We start from the raw sequence: 19,528 nt of genomic DNA on the forward strand, positions 1-19,528 counted from the left end.
CATTTTTTCAAAACATTGTGGTGGGAGTCACGTGGCATTCTCAAATCCAGATAAAATGTTTTTTTAAGAATGAAGTGCAGGCTCCTGAGCTTAGTTTCTAATTGGCCCCCATGTGGGCCAGATCCTGGGGGCATTCGGAGATTATAGGAGGGACTTACTAATACCCCAGGGACCACCACCTCCCAGGTGCTTCCTTTAAAAAAATGCAAGGGTGGCCCATACGGTCTCCCCGCTGCCCCGGGGACTACCACCTCCCCGGGGCTTATACATTTATATATGGGGGGCTCTTGGACCCCCCTGAGCCCCTGGGCTTTACTTGAGAATAAGGGTGGGGGGCCTCACGGACCCCGCTGCAGCCCCCTGGGGACCACCACCTCCCCAGGGCTTTTGTTGTATTGGATGCAGGGGAGCCATGTGGACCCCTTACCCCAGGGGATCACCACCTCCCCGTGGCAAATGGAAAGAAAAGAGAAGGTTGCACCCGCTCCTGAGCCAGCAGGGCACTGGGGACACCAACCCCCCAGTGTAAAAGCAATGCAGGCTTCCACAGGACACATGGAGCCAGTATGGACCACGGGGGCCTTCAGGCTCCCCCCGCAGTCCCAATCAGTGGCAGTGGGTACCTTGGGTGGGAGGGTATGCCCAGGTATGCCCAGACTTGGGTCCCATGCTCACTGCACCACTGGATTCAAGCTAGCCTGGCTAATAAGGGGTGATGTCCCAAAACCGGTCCCAGGATGCTTGGATCTCTCCAGGGTGGACATAACTTGGCAGTTTAAGCTGGACTGTTCCTGCGAGGAGCAGGGAAAAAGACTGATTTGCATATGGCTAGGTCCAAACAGGAATGCCGTTGTAAGCAAAAGAACAATGGATTAAATCTAGATCTTTGTGACGGGGGGAATATGTTTGCATTGTTCAGCATTCCGTCCATCATTTGTTTCTTTTTCATTCGTTTGTTACTTTTGCTTCTGGGTAGAACCAGGGCACCCACAATAGAGGTCAGGCCCCACGGGATGGGGTCCCCTAGGCCAAAATTGGCCCAGGAGGGGGGCCACTCAGACCCCCTCCCTTTAAGTAAAAAATTACAGGAAATTTGGTCACCTAGGGATGAAATTGGCCCGGGGAAGGGGCCCACACGGCCCTCTCCCCAAATAAATAAATAAAAAACATTATAAACTGAATCGGAGTGTGCCTGGGTGTATCAGTAGTTATCTCAGTGTGGGTATGTCAGTGGCTGTATCAGTTTGTCCCAAGGTATGTCAGAGGTTTTTATCAGTGTGAGCCTGGGTCTGTCAGTTGCTGTATCAATGAGTGCCTGGGTGTGACAGTGGCTGTATTGGTCTGCCAGTCTGTGTAGTCTTATCAGTTTATGACTGAGTATGAGAATAACTGTATTGGTGTATGTATGTGTGAGTGGGTGTATCCGTATATAACTAGGTGTATGAGTCACTGTATTGGTGTGTGGCTTAGTGTGTGAGTGACTGTAAGAGTGTGTGAGTTGGTGTGTGAATGACTGTATGGGTGTATGAGTCTTATCTTAGTAGCAGTTTCCATGTGTTAAAGCATGTGTGACTGATTGTATGGGAATTTGAGTGGCTGTATGTGTGGGTGTGTCAGTGCCTGTGTAAATGATTCTATAGGTGTGCAAGTTCATGTATGAGTACCTTTATGGGTGTGTTTGTGAATTATAACTAAAACTTTACAAATATATTTTATGAACACATTACAAAACCATTCAAACTAAACAATTGACAAATGAACATAACAGAACATAACATAACTTATTGAACTATTTGCAAATACGTGCTTGTCCACAAGCACAAAGTGATGTTTGAAGCATCTTACAATATCGTCAAGGGGAAAACATATTTACAAGAGACAACTTATATGTGGAAGCACTTAAAAAAATTCCAGAAAGGGACCACAACTAAATCGTGCAAGAAAAAGTGTAGGTACAGCAGGCAGTACCCTTGGAAGAACCACCACCAGTTGCTGTCATTTTACTCAAGATGCAAAATGTCACATACTTCTCACTGTACAAATGTCTGATGTGGTGAATTTTCCCTTTTTATTGTTCTCGGGTTCTATACTCGTACACCAAAAGTGATGTGCTGTTGAAAGATTCATCAATGAACAGTGAGGAAAAACAAACAAAATGATTGTAGAAAAAAATCTCCAAACTTTAACTAAGTACAGGATGATGAAATTTAGGAGCTCTAAGCTGTGCTGAATATCCTAACGATGACTTACATGACTTTTTGACAGAGACAAGCTGTAACAATAAATAGTTCAAATTCAAGACACCAGAAGAACTTTGCTCTTTGGATCCGGCAACTATTTGCAGGTACTTTAAGCACAGGTTGGAAACTATGCTGCCCTTAATCTGCAACAAAACAAATCTACTTCTTGGAGAAATTATTGATTTATTTTCACGAGAAGCATACCAAGCAAGAGGTGCTTCTCATATTCATATGCTGTTGTGTGTAAAAGATGCACCTAGATTTGGAATAGACACAGCAAAGTCTGTACTTTCCTTCATAGAACAGTATATTACATGTACCATTCAAAAAGACACTGAGAAAAAAAGTATAAAGCGGCAAGTATTGTGTTTCCATTCACATACATGTCCAAAGTACTGAGAGCAGAAATATTGAATTGTTTTCTTATCTCCCCGTTGAACCTTCATGTTTTTCACAGTCTGAAGCCAGCTCCTTCTTCCCACTTATTTTTTAAAAATAAAAATAAAAGGCATAAAACTGTTAGAAAACGCTTCTTTAAAAACAACAGTACTTTTTACAAACATTTCAAAAGTAACCCCACAAAATCCTCCCAGGACCGGTAATACAACTTCTGACTGCCCTGTATTTCCACCTGCACTCCTCCGGGGTGAAGTCATACTTACGTACAAGGGCCTCCTTCATGATGAGATACCTCAACCTCTTCCACTTCTCTAGGGCCACTAGGGTGTCCTTTCAATCACTAGGAATATAACTCTAAATGCCAGCTCCCCAGTCTTCCTCAGAGATCCTCTGTACCACAAAGGGCTAAATCATGTGCCTGAAGCAACCTGTCTATATCAGCCCCCTCTTTACAGTCAGGCACCAAGGCTCTGGGCATATGGGCTTTTTGTTCTGTACTGGACACAGTAGCTTTGCTCCCACTATTCTTGCTATGCTCTAATGGCTATTTGGCCTTCACGTCCACATCCTTGACAGTCACTTCATGAGCCAACAAGAGGCTTTTCTCCTTCAGGGCTCTCTCAGCTTCAGCATTTCTCTCCTCTGCAGCCACCTGGGCCAGCTGCAGCCTCAGGTCACTCTCAGCCTGTCTGTCCCTGTGCTCCTCAGGAGACTGGGTTTGGGAGAAGATAGTACTTCCTGCATTGAATCTAATAGGGAACACTCTCTCTATGGGGGATCCCCTCTCTGCTCTGGAACCTTTTCCTGTCATTTCTCTACTCCTTTCCCTCCTTGTCAGAGCTAGTATCCTTCGGGGCCCTGATTCTAAGGTCAACTACAATTAGGGTTCTCCCTTCTCAAAAGTGTTGTAGTGGTCCTCTTAAAACTCTTCCTGCAGTGCAGATTGAATTCTGCTGATGTCCTTTCAGACTGCAAGGGCAAATCAGTACTCAAACTTGGACATACAGGTGAGTAAATGGGTATTGGAATGGTCTTATGGAAGTCTGTTTGGGTAAGGCAGTCACTGTCTGGCTCTATGTGTGATGGGTTCATAAGTGCTTTTGTAGGCGTGTATAAAAAAAATATATTAATTCAGTACGCTAACTCCTCCTTCTCCTTTCCTGATCACTGTGGGGCATATTTACAATAACTGGTGCATCCCTGCATATCAGCAGGGATGCGCCAGTTATTGTGCGCCACAGCTCCACCACCGTGGATGCGCCGCATTTACAATGCGGCGCACCACGGGGCAAAAACGGCACAGATGAGTGACGCATCTGTGCCGTAAAAGTGGCGCATTGCTGGAGTTGTGTCGCAAGTGCGACGCAGCTCCAGCAATGGTCTGGGGGGCCCTATCTTGTTAATGCTGCGTCAATCCTTATGCCTGCTTCAGGCAGGCGCAGGGCTTTGACGCAGCATGGGCCTAAAAGTCACTGAGTGAAATCTTGTAGATTTCACTCAGCCACTTTTAGGAGGTAATCCTGCGTCGAAACGCCCCCCGCATAGGAACGCCTACATGTGGCGCAGGGCTTTACAACGTGACGCATCTCCCAGATGCGTCACGTTGTAAGTACCCCGCACCATGGAGCAGGATTTGCGCCGCCGCTGCGTCACAAAAGTGACGCAACGGCGGCGTAAATGAGGCACAAGGAGCTTGTAAATCTGCCCCTGTATTTTTAGTTAATGTTCTCATCTAAGCAGCTTTCGGTTTTCCGTTCTAGTATAGTGTCCAGAAGCTACACATTTTCTTTCAGCTTACATACACTTACTATTTTTTCTAAATATGCTTTTATATTCTACAACCTAATTAAAATACCTGTAAAAGTTATCTGCTGTTCTCTCAGTTTTTTCTATACTTGGTTACATCTGTTTTCATTTCAAATCCCCAGTCAGAACTCCTGTAAACCACCTCCTCTCTCAGTAGAAAGCAGGTAAAATGGCTACCCCTCACAATGTGCTCTTAGTTATGCTGCTCTAGTTAACATATTACAGGCTTCCTTTCATCTTTCTTTCTTGCTATACCACTTCTAAATGGTCAATATTTATTTCACCCTTTCCATGTTTCCTGCGAAGAAGCCCAATTTGGTTGTTTTTTCCCACAATTCCACAAATCCTCCACAGCGCTCAGAGTGGCCCAGTGTAACTTTGCGGTGGATTTGTGAACCTATGAGAGAGTCCTTTAAACCATTTAACATTATACTACTACAACTGTGTACCTACATTTAACTTTACAAGAATGTGCTGCCTTAGCTCAGTTTCCATAGCAACCACCTTTGGAATAAACTCTTGTACCAATAGGTCAAAATTTCACAACGCTTTCTGTGATCAGCATAAGCATATCCCAAATAGCACAAACCTTTTTTTTTAATTTTTCCAGAGCCATTCATAGAACTAGTCACTTTTTTCTCCAAATCACTACCTAATTTTAGCTATCTGCATATTTACACCATCTAATTATTATTTTATTTATTTAGGTGCTATCCTTCATTTTAACTGCCTTTCATTTTGAAAACTGTCTTTTTCAGCTCCAGCCTTCCCCTGTCCGCTACTCCTCCTTGCCTTCCAAATGGTTAGAGTGTGGATTATGGGGCATGGTTTGTGTTTTGGTCTAGAGAGTGTGCTAGAAAGAGTGGCATTGCAGGGGCTTGGGTTTAACTAATGTGGACATTAATTGAGTTGGTCAGAGAGGGTTAAAGTGGCATCAATTGCTGCCTTTGGTTGAAATCATTGCGGATTGCCAACATCCAGACCTCATGATTGGGCACTGTGGTGGCAATGACCTAGGCACACTTACTGGGGTAGAACTAGAAATCCTAATGAACTATACCTTTGGTCAATTAATGCCATTTTTCCTACCCACTGCTTTGGTCTTTTCTTACATTTGTCAAATGCAGAAATGGAAGAGGTCAAATAAATTCTGTCCACAGATAGAAAACGACAGGAAACATGTCAATAAAACTGTTTCTGCATTCATCCCACACCACACATGAGCTCCATTCACAAGAAGAATTTACACTTTGACATGCAGGATATATATAGAAATTATGCAATTCACTTGTCAGAGAAAGGCAACAATGTGTTCCTCAAGAATTTTATCCTGTATTATGTGTAATCACATACACATCATAAACACACTGGCTCTTTTCCAAGCCAACCCTTTCACTAAAGATAGTTTTTTATTTTCAATTCCACTTTCCTTAAATCTCATGTGGATCTGTTGTGGATCCACAAACCAAAAGTGCTCATCTAATACTCACCAGTAACACTACAGACTGTCTTACTGCCTATGTAAGTGGCACATCACTCTAACACTAGGTGTGCAAGTGATTGTGTGTGTGTGTGAGTAAGTAGGTTTGTAAGGACGTGTCTGAGTTTGTGAGTGGGTGTGGAAGAATCTGAGTGGGTCTGAGTGTGGATGTATGACTGTCTCTGTCAGTCTGTGCGAGGGTGTCTGACTGTCTGATTGGATGTCAGACTGGGTGTGAGAGTGGTTGTAGGCACATCAGAGTGAGTGTGAGAGTATCTGGGTGTCACAGTTGGTGGAACAGTGTCTGTCTTGGTGTGTGACTACGTGTGAGAGTGTCTGTTTGGGTGTCACAGTGGATGTAAGAGTGTCTGTATGGGTATCAAAGTGGGTGTGATAGTATGTATGGGTGTCAGAGTGTGAGAGTGTCTGGGTATGTGAGTGTGTGTGAGAGTGTGTATGGGTGTCAGAGTCTATGTGGGAGTGTCTATCTGGATGTCACAGTGGGCGCAAGAGCATCTGTTTTGGTGTGTGACTGGGTGTGAGAGTTTCTATTTGGGTGTCATAGTGGGTGTGACTGTCTGTCTGTGTGTCACTCGTACCAGCATATACTTGAAGGTACCCTCTAGATTGATTTCCACCATACCGCTGACTTGAGCTCAAGATGAGCTTTTCATGAGAGTGAATGGCAGCCACAACACAGAGAGGGAAAGGCACTGGTTTTAAAACTGCAATTGAAAACAGAAGTGGGTCTAATGCCGCGCATTTACCAGCAACAAGGTGGCCATCTTTCAAAGGGCCTTTTTAAAAAAGAATTCTCATAACGCGCAGGAGGTGGTGGCGGGGGAGGGCACCCCACAGTCCGCCATAGATAAACAAAGAGTGGCCTTCTATCGGAAGTGGTGGTGGAGGGAGAGCACCACACAGGCTGCCGTAATTAAAGATAAAAATAGGCATGCAGTGGGAGATGGTGACGGGGGAGGTCACAGCACGGGTTGCCATAATTAAAGATGAAAAGTGGAGTGCCATGGGAGGTGGTGTCAGGGGTAGGGCAGCGCACAGGACGCGTTAGGTAAACAAACAGTGGTGTGACCCGAGGAAAATTCACTTTTCAGACTAAAAGCCGGTATTTTGTAAATATTTCTCTGGGTGTTTATATGACTTCTGTTTTGTGACACTGGAAAAAGTCTTCTTACCTTTCCTCTGCCTTCAAGAACACGCTGTAAGCTGCATACAGGGAGAAGAGGCAGTACACGAACACCAGGACAGGGCAGATGCATGTGCGGGTCAGTCTCATTATTTGTTGCTCCCATTGGTTGGGCTGGAGGGGCAGCGAGAGCGCGAGGGTGCTTGGCTTAGGGAGAAGAACCGGGAGCTGAGGCAGTCCAGGATAGGAAAAATAAACGTCAGAAAGGAGCAGAGAGAGGCAGAATAAATGTCAGAAACTGGTAGAAGGGTAAACTAAAGGCCAGAATGATGCAGAAAGAGACAAAATAAATATCAGAAATTACCAGGAATGGGGGGAAAAAAGGGTCAGAAACGAGCAGAGAGAGGCAAACTAAGGGTCAATACTGAGCAGAAGGAGGCAAAATAGAGATAAGAAACGAGCATAAAGAGGCAAAATAAAGGTGAGCAACAAGCATAAAGAGGCAATATAGAGATCAGAAACATGAAGAAAGAGGCAAAATAAAGGTCAGCACTGAGCAGAAGGTGGCAAAATAAAGGTAAGAAACAAGCAGAAAGAGTCAAAATAAAACTCAGCAATGAGTGGAAAGAGGGCAAATAGAGATTAGAACCTTGACGAAAGAGGCAAAATAAAGGTCACCAAAGAGCAGATAGAGGCAAAATAGTGTTCAGAAATGAGCAGAAAGAGGCAAAACAAATGTCAGAAAGGAGCAGAAAGATGCAAAACAGAGATCAGAAACAAGCTGAAAGAGGCAAAATAGAGATCAGAAATTAACAGAAACAAGCAAAATAGCGATCAGAAATGGGCAATAAGAGGCAGTATAAATGTCAGAAATGAGCAGAAAGAGCCAAATAAAGGTCAGCAAAGAGCAGAAAGAGGCAAAATGAAGGTCAGAAACGAGCATAAAGAGAAAGAATAAAGGTCAGACACAAGCAGAAAGTGGCACAACAAAGGTCAAAAATGAGCAGAAAGAGGCAAAATGATGATAAGAAATTAACAGAAAGAGGCAAAATAAAGGTCAGAAATGAGCAGAAAGTGGCAGAATGAAGATAAGAAATGAGCAAAAAGAGGCAAAATAAAGGTCAGAAATTAGCAAAAAGAGGGAAATTAAGGGTCGAAAATGAGAAAAAAGAGGCAAACTAAAGATCAGCAACGGGCAGATGTAGGCGAAATAAAAATAAGCAAATAGCAGAAAGAGGTGAAATAGAGATCAGAAATGAGAAGAAAGAGGCAGAATAAAAATCAGCAATGAGCAGAAAGTAGTAGAATAAAGGTCAGAAATGAGCAGTAAGGCAGAATAAAGGTCAGAGAGGAGAAGAAAGAGGTAAAATAGAGGTCAGAAACAGGCAGGAAGAGGAAAAATATCGGTCAGCAAGGAGCAGAAAGAGGCAAAATAGCGATTAGAAATGAGCAGAAAGAGGCAAGATAATTTTGTAGAAACAGGCAGGAAGAGGAAAAATAATGGTCAGAAAGGAGCAGAAAGATGCAAAATAGAGATCAGAAATGAGCCAAAAGAGACAAAATAAAGATCAGCAAAGAGCAGAAAGAGTCTAAAAAGTGATCAGAAATGAGCAGAAATGCAGAATAGAGGTCAGAGAGGAGCAGAAAGAGGTAAAATAGAGGTCAGAAACAGGCAGGAAGAGGAAAAATAATGGTCAGCAAGGAGCGAAAAAATTTAAAATAGAGATCAGAAATGAGCCAAAAGAGACAAAATAGAGATCAGCAAAGAGCAGAAAGAGGCAAAATAGTGATCAGAAATGAGCAGAAAGAAGCAGAATAGATGTCAGAAATGAGCAGAGATCAGCAAAATAAAAGTCAAAAACTAGCAGAAAGAGGAAAAATAGAGATGGGAAATGAGCAGAAAATGCAAAATAAAGGTCAGAAAGAGCAGGAAGAGACAAAATATAGATCAGAAACAAGCAGAAAGAGGCAAAATGAAGGTCAGAAATGAGCAGGAAGATAAAGAATAAAGGTCAGAAACAAGCAGAAAGAGGCACAAAAAAGGTCAGAAATGAGCAGAAAGAGGCAAAGTAGAGATCTGAAATGATCAGAAAGAGGCAAAATGAAGATAAGAAATTAACAAAAAGAGGCAAAATAAAGGTCAGAAATGAGCAGAAAGAGGCAGAATGAAGATAATAAATGAGTAAACAGAGGAAAAATAATGGTCAGAAATGTGCAAAAAGAGGGAAAATAAGGGTCGGAAATGAGAAGAAAGAGGGAAACTAATGTCAGCAATGGGCATATAGAGGCAAAATAGAAAAAAGCAACGAGCAGAAAGAGGCAAAATAGTGATAAGCAACGAGTAGAAAGAGGAAAAATAAAGGCTAGAACCTAGCAGAAAGAGGCTAAATAGAGATCAGAAATGAGAACAAGCATTGCAAATGCAATAGGTCTCACATTTGCTTGAGGTAGAGCGATTGGCGTTGTAAATGACCATGTCTTTTACTAATGGACTCCGTAAACACACTTGATGCACACAATATGACAGTTGAGTTATGTCTTTTAAAAAGGCCTGAGGGGTTGCAGTCAGATGCTACAAGCAGCCATGAAGGATAGATAAACAAAAGGTGAAGTCTCCTATCTGCTATGGACATGGATGTGGTTTTCGAACTATTTGTTCTGTTGGAAACAAATTACATAGCAATCGACTCTGTAAAGCTTTTCTGCCATGTTCTGTGAGTAGTCCAATTCTGATATGTTTGAGAATACTTGCATAATCATCATCATTTGCTTGCCGCATATTGGTAATGAGTTCTTTATACTCAAAGTATGTCCAAATATTCACATTACCTATACTTCCTAACGACTTTTTCGTGTCTTCATGTGTTAGAGTATGAAATACTGGTTGTCCTTTAACTGGAGTGAGCTGCAGTAGATCCCCAAAAACTATAACATGTTTTCCTCCAAATAGCACGTCATAGTTTGTCTTTAGAATTTGCTGCATTCTTAAATGCACAAAGGCAAGCATTAAGTTTGATACCATGCTTACCTCATCAATAATGAGAACTTTCATTTTTTTCAATACTCTTGAAACTTCAAAACATGCTTCTCCTGTTAGCTTGTGGTATTGTATTTAGTTCTCATGCTCTACTGGTAACATAAGCAAACGATGGAGGGTAATTCCTTTTATGTTATATGCTGCTAACCCAGTTGGAGCAGTAACAACACAAGACAAAGTTGAATCAGTTTTTTTCAGTAGGTAGCTTCTAATTACTTTAATCAAGAAACTTTTTCCAGTTCCAGCTTGTCCACTCACATAATTCTGATTGGTTCAAATGATGTGCATGAGCACTCTTTATTTTCATGTAGTAATCCATGATCAATTTGTTTTGTGACTTCTCATAAATTTGTTATTGTTCATCATTCAGTTGCTGTTCCAAATTTGGTAAGTTTATTAAATCTTCCTGAGCTTGATTCATAGCTGTTTCCACTTCAGTCATGGCTATTGCAGCTTCATTTTCTATGATTGGTTGTCCTAGGGGATCTTGACTGAGCGTCCCAGAGCTTTGACTGTCTTGAGAACTGTCTCTAGCTACTTCAGCTGCAATTGTTGCTTCTTGTTCAATTTCTTCATTTAACATTTGTACATAAGTTGTGAAAGTACTGCATTCTGGTATCTTTGCATGCATTAAAGGAATCTTCATAGCTTTGAAAATGTCCAAGTAATTCATCCTCTGAGCGCCATGGTTTAAACAACTGTAAAAGTGCTAAGTGGTAAAATTCCTTCTTGTCAGTAGTGTCGCAACTCAGCTTTCTGTGATTAATCAAACTTCCTTTTGTTTGTTTTACCAAACATCCTTCCTCACCAATGACTTTATATTTTCCATTGTTGATGTCTTCTGTGGCATTCCATTTATAAATGTAGTTCTGCAGCACTTCATAGAGACACATGTTCTCAAGATGATGACTTCTCTTTGGGTAATATGTGTCCAACATGTTTGTTCTTAAAATGTCTGTACTTTCTGGTTCTTTCTCTGCTAAATATTCAATTTCTCGAATAGATTTCAGTACCCGATTTCGCATTCCTGCAAGGCCTAAACTTACCCAAATTATTCTTCTGGATTTGGAGTACAGACTTGCAGATGATAACCTATCTGAGCATTTGTAAGAGCCAATTTCTCGATGCGATAACATCTTTAAACTGAAACTGTATAGCTTTTTACTGACAGTCTTCTCGTTAGAAATCTCTTCCCACATTTCTTTCAATTTCGTTTTCTCAGATTTAGTGATGTAAGATGTGACATACCGAGCGACAGCAATAGAATTGTCTGCTACATACTGAATATCCATGTTAGCATTCCACATGGATAAAATGACTGGGTTGTAGTCATTTATATATTCTTTTCTTCTTAGGTTGTAGGTATTCTTAGGTGATTTTCTTGTAATAGTATGTCACACAGCTGACATAAAACTGTTTACTCTTCCTTTTGAAAGAACAGGTCGTGGAAATCCAAATCGACATTTTGTGTAGAATTTATCTTTACTCTTGTATTTTCGTTGTCAGTATTTTCCACACCGGTGACTTTGGAAACGTAAAACTTGCTCTTTTACATTTTTTTCTTCTGTGCTTTTAGGTATAGCACATGTTGTATATCCTTCAATGAAAGATAAAACTGCATCATCAGAATCTGTTCCAAATTTTGGGGCATCCTTGATCCACAACAGCATATGAATATGAGGAGCACCTCTTGCTTGGTACTCTTTTCTCCAAAAGAAATCCACAACTTCTCTAAGAGGTGGATTTTTTTTATTGCGGATGAAGGACATCATAGCCTCAAATCTATGATTGAAATATCTGCAAACATTAACCGGATCCAATGAACACAATTCTCCTGCTGTCTTGTATTGGATGTTTTCAATATTTGAATTTGCCTCTAGAAGAAAATCCAGTAAATCATCCCAAGCGTACTCTGCACAGCTTAGGGTAAGGAACCATGTAGGAGTTCCTAAATTCCGTAAGATACATTTTAATTCTCCATGGCGTCGGTACCAATATTCATTAGTCCCATGCTGACAAGCCATTAGATTAATCAATTGAGATTCCAAATGATCATCTCGCTGTTGCACTGTGTTCAGAAAATCCTTTGCAGACACATTATGTAGATGTACTCCAGTTTTCAAAATGTGATTTACTGCATAAGATAGTGCTGATAAGTCACTTTCAAATAAAAGATGGAAAAAATAAGGAATACTTCAACGAAATCTTGGATCTTCTGCATATAATCTTGTAGTCCGATACTCAGAAGCAGGAATCTGTACTGGACGTTCATCATATCGTCCACCTTTTCCTGTAGGAAACAGCTGGGGAAAACAACGAGCTTCCAAGCTCTCCTCCCATACACTCACGGGAGTTCCTTTTGCTTTTTTCATCTGAAAGAGATCAATAATGTTTCCCATAACTTCTTTAGAATGAAGAGGATGTATGCTGAAATGGTCATAAATTTCTTCTTCTTTTGACTTATCCACTTTTTCAATTTGCCCAGTTGGTATTCCTGTGTCTGCTAGTAAATCTTCTTCATCTTCTTCCATATAAATTGATTCATACCATTTATTATTTCTTTTCAAATATAAATTTGCTCTTTGTACTTTTCGTACATCCACCAGCTCCTGCCAAATTTTCGTATTCTTTGTAGGTACACCATTAACCAGAATAACTAATGGTTCAGTTTCCAAACTATCTACATCAATTGTTTCAATATTTTTTTTCAAATCTAATGGCAAATAGACAACTCTTCCTTTTAAACCTCTTTGTAAATCTGTAGGAGGTAATTTGCCTGTTTTGGGCTCCATACGAACTATAGTCTGAAACGGATGGACACATTGAATGAGTATAGACTCGTATTTAAATCACTAAGTTCTGCAGGAATATCAACCAATTCTAAATTATTATGTACAGCTCTAGCAGGCATTTTATTTTCTTCTAACTTGTTATAACAGTATTTACAAATACGCTGATCTTCACCCAAATCAAAACAATTTTCCAGAAACAAATATGTAGCAAAATCCTTCCACTCATAATTATTTTCTTTTTCACTTTTTTTATAGAGATCAACATTCCTTGTTTGATTTTTGTAATGGCTTCTCCGGCAACAAATACAACAAATATTTGGTCTTTCATTAGAGATGATAGTAAATTTTGTTATTTGATCTTCAAATGTTTTACTAACAGTGGGTTCTACATTCTCTTCCACATTTTCTTCAATAACTGTGTCATTTCCTGCACTTTCTTGCTCTGGACCAAAGTACCAAAACTCAATATCCTCACAAACCTTCTTCACATCTGTTACAGATCCACGGAACAGAGCACTATTCAACTCATGTAACTTTAGTGCTGGACTTTTAGCAAAATACAATCTTCTCACAAACTTTCTCATTTCAGTATGATGAACTGCCAGCATCCTAAAATGGTGAAAAACACTTTGACAAACTTTCCTAGAAAGACAAGCCAGAGAATGTCCTTGCAAACCAGTATTCTCTCTCACTCTGCATGGATCTAGTCTTTGAAGCACCTTAATCTTCTGTTAAATCTTTTTTTACTATATTCTCTTAGAAAGTCATGAAATTTATCAATAGATTCCTGTCGTACAGTACAAATACTACTTCAATTCCAAGTGCACACTAGGGCTTTAGGACGTCTCCCCATAACCTCATCAGCTAACACTTCTTCCTCATTTCTTGGAACCATTTTCTCCATTTCCATTACACAACCATCCTTAACTTCATAAGCTCGATCACTGGCGTCAACTGCATGCAGCAAACTATTACTTTGAAGATAACTCTCTTCATTAAAAAATGGTTCAGTACTTGAACTATGCTTCCATTCTCCTAAGAACACTATACAAAAGTTTTTTTTTTCACTTTTCTTTTTCTTTTGCTTTTTGACTTCATTACATTCACTAATTTATCTAATGTACGGATCCTGTTCAAAATTAAAATGAATAGTTTCCTTTTTAACTCCAAAGCCTTTGCAACAATTGTTTCAATATGTTTCTTTTTCTTATAAAATGTGGCTCTCTTCCTATATTTTTTCACATCCTTTAGCAAATTGAGCATCACTCTTCTCTCAAACATTTTTCTACGAATGTTTTTAAAAGCTATTTTTCTTTTTAAGTCATTCTTTCTTACTTCTGTTTGTACATTAGCATTTAGTATATTCTGTCGATTGTCTTGTTGTTTTCTACTTGAAACACTATTTCCAGTGGATATATTTTTTACATTTTTTCTTGGATTGAGGATATTTTTTAAAAACTCCTTAGTCTGCTTACCAGAAGGCTTTTTCTTTTTTCCAACATGAGGTTCTTCAACTAATTTTTTTTGTCCAGTTGTCTTCAAATATAGATGTTGTTGCTATTCTTTGCTCTTTCTTGATTTTATAGGCATCTTTAATTTATTTCAGTCTTGTTCAGCAATACCTGCAAGAAACAAAAAAAAAAATACCTTTATGTAATTTATATATATTACTATATTTTTTTATGAGCTTTTCAAAACATATCATATGAGCTATCCCTTTCCTACGACTGCAAGTCTTACACAATAAAAGCTACCCAAATTAAATCTCTGACAACAATTCCTGTGTGCACACAGACTCATGGTGTGGTTCTAGGCAGAAAACAACATTTGATTGACAATTTCAAAGCACATTTACTACTGTGGTTGAGCAAGTGATAATTACTGTAAGAGCCTGACACATTTTCCTTATAGTTTAGAGAGGCAGAAAACAGCACATGTCCTAACAGCTACTTGAGAGCATGAGCATGTGGAACCTGAGTGAGTGATTAGACTAGAGCAAAAGAAATGAGCCTTGGTGATGTTGAATGTGTTAGCGTTACACACTACTATCTGAAATACCACACAGTGCTGAATACTTAGCATGGGAGTGCAGGAGAAGCAACTGCCTGTGTGCTAAGAGCGTGCTTCTGGAGACTGTGTATTGTCAGGTGCAAGAGACATCTGCATGGACGCTTGCAGAACTACATGAAGACTGCACAGATGTATGTAAGAGTACATGTGGGGTAAGGGTTAATTGCAGTTTTGAACATGTAGGATCTACCTCACCCATGGCAGGAGTGGAAGGAAAATCTACCCTGTTGTTTTCAAATGTGTTAGCATTTGCCTCTCATTTGTGAGATAGTGATTTCTGCTGAATGCAAACCATCACAGTTCAAGAAAACAAGCTGCCCCTTTCCTACGAATGCAAGTCTTACAGAACCAGGCCAACACAAATTAAATCTCTGACAACAAATTCCTGTGTGCACACAGACTCATGCTGTGATTCTAGGCAGCAAACGATTTTTCATTGGCAATTTCAAAGCACATTTACCGCTGTGGTTTTGCAAGTGATAATTACTGTAAGAGCCTGACACATTTTCCTTATAATTTAGAGAGGCAGAAAAGAGCACATGTCTTAACAGCTACTTGAGAGCATGAGCATGTGGAACCTGGGTGAGTGATTAGACTAGAGTAAAGGAAATGAGCCTTGGTGACATTGAATGTGTTAGCGTTACAAACTGCTATCTGAAATACCACACAGTGCTGAATACTTAGTATCGGAGTGCAGGAGAAGCAGCTGCCTGTGTGCTAAAAGTATGTTTCTGGAGACTGTGTATTGTCAGGTGCAAGAGAGATCAGCATGGACGCTTGCAGAACTGCATGAAGACTTCAGAGATGTATGTAAGAGTACATGTGGGATAAGGGTTAATTTGAGTTTTGAACATGTAGGATCTACCTCACACATGGCAGGAGTGGTAGGAAAATCTACCCTGTTGTTTTCAAATGTGTTAGCATTTGCCTCTTATTTGTGAGATAGTGATTTCTGCTGAATGCAAACCATCACAGTTCAAGAAAACAAGCTGCCCCTTTCCTACGAATGCAAGTCTTACAGAACCTGACCAACACAAATTAAATCTCTGACAACAAATTCCTGTGTGCACACAGACTCATGGTGTGATTCTAGGCAGAAAACGATTTTTCATTGGCAATTTCAAAGCACTTTTACCACGGTGGTTTTGCAAGTGATAATTACTGTAAGAGCCAGACACATTTTCCTTATAGTTTAGAGAGGCAGAAAAGAGCACATGTCCTAACAGCTACTTGAGAGCATGAGCATGTGGAACCTGAGTGAGTGATTAGACTAGAGCAAAGGAAATGAGCCTTGGTGACATTGAATGTGTTAGCATTACACACTGCTATCTGAAATACCACACAGTGCTGAATACTTAGCATGGGAGGGCAGGAGAAGCTACTGCCTGTGTGATAAGAGCGTTCTTCTGGAGACTGTGTATTGTCAGATGCAAGAGAGATCTGCATGGACGCTTGCAGAACTGCATGAAGACTGCACAGATGTATGTAAGAGTACATGTGGGGTAAGGGTTAATTGCAGTTTTGAACATGTAGGATCTACCTCACCCATGGCAGGAGTGGAAGGAAAATCTACTCTGTAGTTTTCAAATGTGTTAGCATTTGCCTCTCATTTGTGAGATAGTGATTTCTGCTGAATGCAAACCATCACAATTCAAGAAAACAAGCTGCCCCTTTCCTACGAATGCAAGTCTTACAGAACCAGACCAACACAAATTAAATCTCTGACAACAAATTCCTGTGTGCACACAGACTCATGGTGTGATTCTAGGCAGAAAATGATTTTTCATTGGCAATTTCAAAGCACATTTACCACTGTGGTTTTGCAAGTGATAATTACTGTAAGAGCCTGACACATTTTCTTTATAGTTTAGAGAGGCAGAAAAGAGCACATGTCCTAACAGCTACTTGAGAGCATGAGCATGTGGAACCTGAGTGAGTGATTAGACTAGAGCAAAGGAAATGAGCCTTGGTGACATTGAATGTGTTAGCGTTACACACTACTATCTAAAATACCACACAGTGCTGAATACTTAGCATGGGAGTGCAGGAGAAGCTACTGCCTGTGTGATAAGAGCGTGCTTCTGGAGAATTTGTATTGTCAGGTGCAAGAGAGATCTGCATGGACGCTTGCAGAACTGCATGAAGACTGCCCAGATGTATGTAAGAGTACATGTGGGGTAAGCGTTAATTGCAGTTTTGAACATGTAGGATCTACCTCACCCATGGCAGGAGTGGAAGGAAAATCTACCCTGTTGTTTTCAAATGTGTTAGCATTTGCTTCTCATTTGTGAGATTGTGATTTTTGCTGAATGCAAACCATCACAGTTCAAGAAAACAAGCTGCCCCTTTCCTACGAATGCAAGTCTTACAGAATCAGACCCACACGAATTAAATCTCTGACAACAAATTTCTGTGTGCACACAGACTCATGGTGTGATTCTAGGCAGAAAACCATTTTTTCTTTGGCAATTTCAAAGCACATTTACCGCTGTGGTTTTGCAAGTGATAATTACTGTAAGAGCCTGACACATTTTCCTTATACTTTAGAGAGGCAGAAAAGAGCACATGTCCTAACAGCTACTTGAGAGCATGAGCATGTGGAACCTGGGTGAGTGATTAGACTAGAGCAAAGGAAATGAGCCTTGGTGACATTGAATGTGTTAGCGTTACACACTGTTATCTGAAATACCACACAGTGCTGAATACTTAGCATGGGAGTGCAGGAGAAACAGCTGCCTGTGTTCTAAAAGTATGTTTCTGGAGACTGTGTATTGTCAGGTGTAAGAGAGATCAGCATGGACGCTTGCAGAACTGCATGAAGACTGCTGAGATGTATGTAAGAGTACATGTGGGGTAAGGGTTAATTTGAGTTTTGAACATGTAGGATCTACCTCACCCATGGCAGGAGTGAAAGGAAAATCTACCCTGTTGTTTTCAAATGTGTTAGCATTTGCCTCTCTTTTGTGAGATATTGATTTGTGCTGAATGCTAGCCATCACACGTCAACAAAACAAGCTGCCCCTTTCCTACGAATGCAAGTCTTACAGAACCAGACCACCGCAAATTAAATCTCTGACAACAATTCCTTTGTGCACACAGACTCATGGTGTGATTCTAGGCAGAAAACAATATTCCTGGGTGATACCAGTACACCTTTACTTATCGTGAAGACATACTCCATAATATCTGACAAGTTCAAGGCAGGTAAATATCTTCCAAAACATAAAATGTAAAACACAACTTTAAAACAAGAATCTCATTTACATTTTTTTTTATCAAAATGCACCACATACATCCCCTCTCAAATTCATAACTCACCTTTAAAAGTAGTTAGTTGAGAAAGAAATGTGGCACTCACACAGCAGATTATCAGAGCCAGAATCTCTGAACTGTACAACTCTCAGCAGAACCAGTAAATGGCAATGTTTCCCTCTCTTTTTTCACACATATACATGTTAACTTCAAATCACAGTGCTTCCCATATTTTTTCAAATGGAAACACACATTTCTATTGGTTGCAAATTTCAACCTTTCCAAATGATCCCTACCCCCAACATTACTTCTGCCTCCTACCATAGCAACAGGTCATGGAACACTGGTGTGAGCAGAGAGGTCAGAAGTTCAGCACACAATGTTTCTAATCCAAAGAGCAAGAGTGCTTGACTTTTCAAACCTAACAGCAAATCCAAAGTAATGTTCTGTGGGAACACATTTTTCTGAACCAATACAAAACATGCTTTTTAAAATTTAAACATACAGCCTAGTTTTTAGTGTAGAATGATCTGAAACAGCCAATGAGCTCTTTTTATTAAAAAAAAGTATGTAAGCCTCCATTTTACAACTATCTTTCTTTTCATATTGCCATTCTACTGAAAGACACCTTCTGAGTGCATCCAGATCTCCTTGAAAGATGTTCACAGTGTGGATTCTAGGTCATAGCTATGTCTTCTGGAGTGAAAAGTATGCAGAAAAAAGAGGTATTTTCAAAGACCTTGCTTTGCCAAATGTAGACATTAAATGGATTGGTCAGAGAGGGTTAAAGTGGCACCAATTAATGCCTTTGGTGAAATCCTTTCTACATCTTCCACAGCCTGACATTATAATTGTGCACTGTGGTGGAAATGACCTAGGCACTTTAACTGGGGTAGGTCTGGAAATGCTTGTTAAGGACACCTTTGTGCAATTGATGTCACTTTTTCCACAAACTACCTTTGTATATTCTAATATATGCCAAAGGCAAAAGTGGAACTGGTCCAACCAATATTGTCCGCAGATTGACAAAGCAAGAAAGCACGTCAATAAGTCTGTTTCTGCTTTCCTCAGAGACTATGGTATGGGTTCTATATACCACAACAACTTGCGTTACAACATGCAAGGCATTTATAGAGGAGACGGTGTTCATTTCACAGATGAAGGCAACAGAGTCTCCCTCTTGAACTTTAGACTCTGCATCGGCACTTACTTGTAGGTACCAAAAAACACTCAATGAACACAACGGCTCTTTTTAGAGCCAGCCAACATCTAAACACTTAAAATTGATTTTTTAATGTTTTTTTTGCC

Source organism: Triturus cristatus, chromosome 5_1, assembly GCF_964204655.1.
Source record: "Triturus cristatus chromosome 5_1, aTriCri1.1, whole genome shotgun sequence".
In the NCBI taxonomy this organism is placed as follows: domain Eukaryota; kingdom Metazoa; phylum Chordata; class Amphibia; order Caudata; family Salamandridae; genus Triturus; species Triturus cristatus.